The 8,211-nt window shown below is 37.9% G+C and overlaps 1 long non-coding RNA gene across 2 annotated transcripts in view; it reads left to right on the forward strand.

Annotated features, from left to right (window-relative positions):
- Positions 1-6,876, forward strand: part of LOC116461930 (uncharacterized) — a 176,479-nt gene extending 169,603 nt beyond the window's left edge. For both annotated transcript variants that reach the window (XR_009211687.1, XR_009211688.1), the window contains exons 4-5: positions 3,898-4,030; positions 6,639-6,876. This is a non-coding gene — a long non-coding RNA (uncharacterized LOC116461930). The remainder of the gene's footprint in view (positions 1-3,897; positions 4,031-6,638) is intronic.
- The last annotated feature ends 1,335 nt before the right edge of the window (positions 6,877-8,211 follow it).

Genomic DNA, 8,211 nt, shown 5'->3' on the forward strand with positions numbered 1-8,211 from the left:
GAGAGACAGTCTTGCTCTGTGGCCCAGGCTGGAGTGTAGTGGCGTGATCTCGGCTCACTGCAAGCTCCACCTCCCAGGTTCACGCCATTCTCCTGACTCAGCCTCCTGAGTAGCTGGGACTACAGACACCTGCCACCACACCTGGCTAATTTTTTTTGGTATTTTTGGTAGAGACAGGGTTTCACCGTGGTCTCGATCTCCTGACCTTGTGATCCGCCCGCCTCGGCCTCCCAAAGTGCTGGGATTACAGGCGTGAGCCACCACACCTGGCCTATAGTTCATCATTTTTAAGATATATCATGAAAATATCTGAAGGCATTTTCATGCTACAATATTTGATATTTTAAGTGTTCCCATTTTCATCATGAACTCAGATTTAAAAACAAACAAACAAATGTATTTCGGCTCAGTCAGGTGAGGAACAGATACTTCTGGAAGAGCCTTTATGATGGCTGCCCAAGGACATTCCTAAGTTTTGCTTAAACATGTGTTGGCTGGAGATGGCAGTACTGGTAAAACTATATTTGGGAAATGTTCATGTTATGTGAATGGTGAATTTGAGAAGCATATAGTCACTTTAGTTATTAGGTCCATCACCTGTGTTTCCTACCAACACTATACCTTTTAAATTCAATGTACTAAACATAAGTTGGTGGCCTGATAAATGGCTGTTGTATCCAAGTCCAGTGTACCATTATCATGTCTGATATAACATCAAGACTTATAAGTATGTATCTAATTGGCACTGAGTTCAGATGGCAGTATATGGAAACATCCCATCACATTGTGTGGCAATGCAATGACACTGGAGTTAGGCATGTTAGATATGAGTTCTAAATTTCTCTTCAAAGAATCAATATGTCAGTAGGTTCAATTCTTTGCCTTCTACTTTTAAACTTAACTTCCTCGTAAAGCAACCTTTTCTGATTACCTGCTCCACCCTGACTCATTCCGATTTCCTGCTCCGCCATAACCATTTTTCCCACGAAACCACTTGCCCTGTCACTCTCTTTAAATTAGTCAACCGGAATTAGTTTAGCCTGTGCTGTCTAACCTTAGCCAATAGGGGAACTACACAGCAGCAGGGGCCACGTGTGTCAAGAATAAGACCCCCTTTACGAAACTCCCTTGTCCAGGTGTGCATTCACCATTGCTCCATCTGTGAGGGCGCACCCTTCTATAGAAGTAAACTGCCTTGCTGAGAAGAAAAAAAAGAAAATTTTGTATTCGAGTGCTATTTCCTTTGTGGCACCAAAACTTTATTTATAACAGGCAGATAGGGTACAGAAGTGCTTAGTAAGGTTTTCCTTTTAATGAAGAGCAGCCCCAAATCATCTTTCTTTCTAACAAAGAGCAGCCTGTAAAATCGAGCTGTAGATATAGATGCTGGCAGTTGTGCCAACCGTGTTCAAAATGGCAGCTCCATCTTGCATTCTCTGCCAGCCACATGTACAGTAAGGAGCAGACAAGATGGCGCTGGCCAAGGGGAAAGTTCATTTGCATAATAAGATTAGGGTGAGGCAGCCAGCCTTCCCCAGTGCCCTATGTAAACGTCATACCTGGTTAAACCAATTTCTGAGCCCTAAGTAAATCAAACACTGCCTCCCCAAGCCAGACTATAAAATCTGGCGCATCCACCATCAGCAGGCTTCCTTTTACCCTCAGAACTCCCCTCTCTGTCACTAGAGAGAGCTGTATTTCCTTTCTCTTGCCTATTAAACCTCTGCTCCTAAATTTTCCTGGCACAAGATGATGAAACCTGGGTATTTATCGTAGACAATGTAGCTGATTCAGTAATGGATAGTAAAGACAGGAAAGTTAAGGGAAAATTCATTGTTTTCCAATGAAACAAATATCACTAGTACTATGACATTTCTGCCAGAAGCAACGGCAACTTTGAAAGGCCTTTTCATTGGCTTGCTGGAAAACTAACTGACGATGCTTACCAGAAGTGCCTTGCTGTGTTTGTTCTGGTCCTACCAGAGGTTGCCATGGATCTACCTCTGGAAACTCATGAAGCACATGACTTAGTATGGCTCTGACAACTGTTCTCCTTAGGGGAATGATACCCTGCAACAGAAGGTGAAGTCAGGAGCCTACTTTCATAGGCGCTTGTTCTCTGATGTCTGAGATGCAGCGTTTGCCACTTTATTATATGGCCAACCAGACTGTGAGCTCAAACTTTGGGATGCTAAAGGGAATGAATGTGGCAGTTTAAAAAAAAAAAAAAAAAAAAAAAAAAAAACCTTTATATTTTAGACCTCCATATTTGACTGCTTAGACCCCAGTTGTTTCCTTCTTAAGTTTCAAATGTAAGAATGCTATAGTCACAACACACACAGACACAAAATCACTGGGTTTCGATTTTTCTTCTGGAATTGGGACATACATGAGTGAATAAAATATCCCTGGGAAAAACTCTAAATATTCAACAAACTAGTAAATCAAGATATAACAACACATTATTAAAAATTTAAAATATATAAAAAATACTGTAGTAAACTGATAAAAAGCAGAATACAAATTAAATATACATATATTCACAATTATAGTTCAAAATTAAAAAATAAGCCAGGCACAGTGGCTCATGTCTGTAATCCCAGCATTTAAACCTAATGGGAAATACATTTTAAACAGTTAACATGGGATTATGAGTAGTTTTCTTCTTCTTCTGTGCATGTGTGTATTTAATTTGCAATGGAGGAAAAGTAAACTGAATTGGCTAAAAATCAGCAAGCATTAAAAATTCCTTGAAAATTAAAGGAAGCATAAAAATAGCATATGATCGTTAGATTACTGGGAAATATTTATAAATGTAAGACATTGATGTATCATTTATCTACATTATGAAAAATAATTACATGACAAACGCATCATTTTAAGATGATTCTGTATCAAATGGGATTTCAAAATATGGCTTCCAGTACTTCTGAAAACTTTCAAGATCATCAAAAACAAAGGAAGTCTGAGAAACTCTCACAGTTTCAAACCAACATAATTGTGCAATACTGTTCATATCCTCTTTTGGTTTATTTCTCTAATAAGAGCCAGTTATTTCTGTGTCTTTGGCCATAGCTGTGTAAAACTAATTAATAATTTTGGTTGGTGTATTTACTACTCTAACCCTCCTCCCCCAAATATTTTCTCAGTCTGAATTAAGGCAATTATTTCACTGGGAAAAAATAGTTCTAATAGCTGGCTCAGTATCCCTGGCCTGATTATTGTGATTATAAGCTATTTACTGAAATTAAATGCTATTGGCTACATGCTGGCTGTGTTACACAGTGTTCAAAATTTTTGTCTTCTATTTGCATCTATTTTAGCAAGAGAAGAGAATTATTCTAGTCTATACTTAAAAACTAATCCAATATATTTTCTGCAAAGCTCTCTTCAGTACATAAATTTTTAAAATCTCTATCCTTTTTTCCTGTACTGTTTTTCCTTCCATTCACTCATTTATTCCACAGGTATTTTTATTTTAGAGCAGTTTGAAATTTACAAGAAAAAAATGCAGTTGATAGAGTTCCCACATATCCTACAGCCCATCTTCTCAATTATTGGCATCTTACATTAGTATGGTTATTAGTTATAATTAATAAATTAATGCTGATAAATTATTAACTAAAGTTTATACTTAATTCATATTTATTTAGTTTTTTTTTTAACAAAATATCCTTTTTCTATTCCAGGATCCCAACTAGAATACGATGTTGCATTTAATCATAATATCTCCTTAGGTTCCTCTTGGCTGTGACAGTTTCTCAGACTTCCCTTGTTTTTGATGATCTTGAAAGTTCTGAGAAGTACTGAACGGGTATTTTGTAGAATTTTCTTCCCTTGAGATTTGTCTGATTTTTTTTTTTTTTTTCTAACTAGACTGTGGTTGTGTATTTTCAGGAGGAATATCACAGAAGGGAAGTGCAATTCTCATCATGTCATATCAAGAGCACACACTAACAACATGACTTATTGCTGAATATTGAACTTGATCACTTGGCTGAGGTAGTGTTTGCCAGATTTCTCTGTAAAGGTACTGTTTTTTTCCTCCATTCTATATTGTACTCCTTCAAAAGAAATCACCAACCACAGTTCATACTTAAGGGTTGGGGGGTTATGATCTATTTATTTGAGGACAGAACATCTACATAAATTATTTGGATTCTTCTGCATGGGAGATTTGTCTACTGTCACCAATTTACTAATTCACTCAACTATTTATATCCATATGGACTCGCGGATATTTATTTTATACTTTGGGTTATAATCTAATAACCACTTTACTTATTTTGTTGCTCAAATTGCTGTGGCTTTGGCCACTGGGGGCTCTTTCAGTGGATTCTCATGTACCCTTGATATGCCCTCATGCTTGTGGAGTTGTTGTATTTTATTTGAGCACTGCCTTATTTTTTTGGTACTAAAGGATGTTCCAGGATCATCGCAGATATATTCTGCCCCAGTCTTAGAATCAGCCCATTTTCCAAGGAGCCCTACCTCCATTTATTCGAGAAAGGTATTAAAACCCAAATCTGGGTGCTAGATGTACTTTTTATTCCTGAGGTGTTGTTGCTTCCAGACCCTTTCAGTTGAGAGAGCAAGGAAATCTATGTGTACATAAACATATTTATAAATATTTCTATATGTAACTATATGTTATGCTGTATATGAGTTTATAAGGGTGTTTTCAATTCTAATCTATTAGAATGCTTTTAGTTCTAATCTGGCCTCTTCCCCTTGCTTACCTGTAAACTCTCACCCCAGTAATAAGAAGCCTAGATGTTTCCATTCACCACATATTTACTTAATTGTTCAATTCCAAGATAGATGTGCAGTGGTATCAGAATTGTTATACCTTACACAGGCATTTATTTTTGAGTGGAGTTTTTGGTAGTCAATCAATTGCCTGAATCTGGACTAAATATATGTATTTTTTAATCATCTTCATTTGTTAAATTTCATTATCTCTACCTCACAATTTAAACATTCCTATGAGTACAAACATAAAGATTATGTTTGCAACTGGAAAACATAATTTTCACACTCTCTTCCTCCCCCATTTTAAATATGATGAAACTTGAGTTTAAAGAAGTACATACTCAAGTTCACACGTGAGTAACAGTTACAGGGTGATGTCCCTTGATAGACATCTATGTTAAAATGGTAGCACACCAGTTATACCTGATCCACCATCTTTAAAAGACCATAAAAATACATATTAAAAAATACAATAAAAGAAAAAATATAAATAGAAATTGTATTGATTGTAGCCCCCAAAAAGTCAAAGAAATGCCCTAGACTTTTCTTTACCTATGCAGATAGACCAGAAGAAGATAAGAAAATATTTGGTTTATCTTCTCTGCTCATCCTAACTCTATAATAAAGGAGCATCAGTGTCTAAAAATATTGAGATGTTTACACAGCAATAAAATTAGCAATAAAAATGTTGAAGGCAGTAAAAAATAAATAATTAATGAGATGCCTGAATGCAGAGCATAGGGAGAAAGACATTGTGACAGAGAAGTTGTTGACATGGAAATTAGAGGATGGATATTTTACCTGTATAAGAAATCAAAACAGGCTGGGCTTGGTGGCTCATGCCTATAATCCCAGTGCTTTGGGAGGCTGAGGTGGGAGGATCACATGAGCCCAGGAGTTCAAGAACAGCCTAGGGAAAATAGTGAGACCCTGTCTCTACAACAACAAAAGCACTAGCTGTGCAAGGTAAGAGGCTGAGGTGGGATGATCATTTGCGCCCAGGATGTCAAGGCTGTAGTGAGCTATGTTCACACCACTGCATTCCAGTCTGGGTGACAGAGCAAGACACTATGTGTGTCTCAGAAAAAGAAAAATGAAAACAAAGAGAGCAAAGAAAATCACATTTTTCAAGTCCTGAGCAGTGTAACTGAGGTAAAAGATATAGTGACTGGAATTATAATTTACCTAGAAAATAATTGACTACCTGGAAATGCAAACACACACACACACACACACACACACACACACACACACACACACAAAAGCTCCTAGAATGCCTAAGAAAGCAGTGCACTTTACTACAATTATAAAGATATGAAGGTGTGATCTTTATTAGTATAATAATAGCCAGTTAGCACAGTGGAAAAGTATTCCAGTGCCGATGGTGTTAGGGAACTGCTCACATATTCAAGAGAAATGCACAGATACCAAAGCAGAAAGAACAATAAACAGGAGTCCTCATGGTCAAAAGATTAGAAGCTGCAGCTTTCAATGGGAGGAGGTTTTGTACCACACTGCAGCACTTTTCGTCTTTCTGTGCTGCCTTGAGGGAAGGCAGTGGTAATACTAATCGTTAACACATAATGGTTCTTATGAGGTGGACACGGTTGTAAATGCTACATACATATTAATGTACTTAGCCTTACTGTAGACTTAACCCTGTAAGTTTAAGAAGCTAGGTGAACTCTACACGGGTTTAACCAAAGAAATCCAAATCAAGACACAATGTAATTAAACTTGTGAAAACTAAAGACAAAGAAAAAATACGGAACGCAACCAGAATAAAATGATCTTAGATTCCCCTTACCTACAGGGAAAAAAAAAAAACTATTTGTATGACAGCAGATTTCTCTTCAGTTAATACTCATATTATCTTCATTTTGTAGGTGAATAAACTGACATTGAACATTCAGGAACTTCTTCATGGTCCTGGTCACCCAGCTAGAGTGTGGAAGCCAGGCTGTCTGATTCCAGGATCTGTGTTCTTAATCCAATGCATAAGGAAGCCATAATGAGTCAACCACTATTTTTAAGATTCACAGATGTTCGGGTCCAATTCACCAGAATGCCAAGTTATACAGGGTTGTGGAATCAAAACTGCAATTAGTAATAAAATGTGATGCTATCTGGAATGTTTTTCATACATATATATGCTTCTTGGGACTCTCCCTGCAGGTTAAGAGAAATTGAGAAACGATGGAGAATTTAAGTGTTTTAGATCCTACATACATTAGACTTAAAAATAGTAACTATATACATGAGTATTTATAAACTTAAGAATGAACATAACATGAACCATGTGGCACCTATAAAATGAAAATAAAATACCTACAAACCAAATGAGAGCAATAAAAGAAGCTTTAAGGACTTTCACTTCAGGGAGTCTGAATTAGATGCGCTTCTTCCCATTCCTCCCTCTAATTACAACAAGCTTGGACGTTACATACAGAACAAACAGAAGGAGCCTCTGAAAGATGAAGAGAAGGCAAGAAAGCTACAGACTTCACAACGTAAGGAATAATATGCTGGTGAGTTACATTTGTGATTTTTTTTTGTCTCATATCCCATAATATCTCATATCTCATGATCAGTTAGAAAGCACAGTGGAAAAGTATTCCACAGCCAATGGTGTTAGAGAACTGCTCACAAATCCAACAGAAATGCACAGATACCAAAGCAGAAAGGACAATAAACAAGAGTCTTCATGGTCAAAAGATTAGAAGGTGCAGCTTTCAATGGGAGGGACAGGTTCCGGACCACACTGCAGTGCTTTTCTGCTTTCTGTGCTTTCCCACTCTAGAAGCTGAAGAAGGTAACGACCCCAAAATGTCAATATACGTAGACCAAAAACCAGCCCCAATAAAATTCTGCCCTCTCTAGCCAAAGGACTACAGTAGGGCAGCCCAGCAAGACAGAAAACCTTCAGACAACCTACTCCAGCCAAACACTGCCAAAAAAAGTAAAGGAAAAAGTGAGCCATCACCGAATCCACATCAGTAAAAACTAAGGGGAAAGTCCAGACTTTCACCTCAACAGGTTGCAGCAAGCAATTCCAATACCCCTGCTGGGATAGTGTCACAGAAGGCTAAGTAAGGAGCTGTGATGTTGATTCCCCTCCAGAAGTAAAGAGTCCGTACCTGCTATTTTCAGAGAGACCACATGGAAAGCCTAGATTTCAACACCTACCCAGCATTAATGAGGTATTCCTTCCCTTCTTTACTCTCTGGTGTCAAAGAAGCTCCGTGCAGAGTCAGAATGTTTGGCGTTACTCCTCAGTAGTGAGGCCACCCCCACCATGGTGTTAGTGGAGGAGACCATGTGAGGACCAGGACTTGTACCTTGCCCAGAAGTAATGAGTAGACCCTTCTACAGGAAGGCCGAAGGGCAACCTAAACTTGTACCTCTCTCTGGCAGTAGTAAAGTAGGGCCTCACTTTCCCCTGCTGAGCAATGTCAAAAA

The sequence above is a fragment of the Hylobates moloch genome, unplaced genomic scaffold (assembly GCF_009828535.3).
Source record: "Hylobates moloch isolate HMO894 unplaced genomic scaffold, HMol_V3 SCAFFOLD_22, whole genome shotgun sequence".
Lineage (NCBI taxonomy): Eukaryota > Metazoa > Chordata > Mammalia > Primates > Hylobatidae > Hylobates > Hylobates moloch.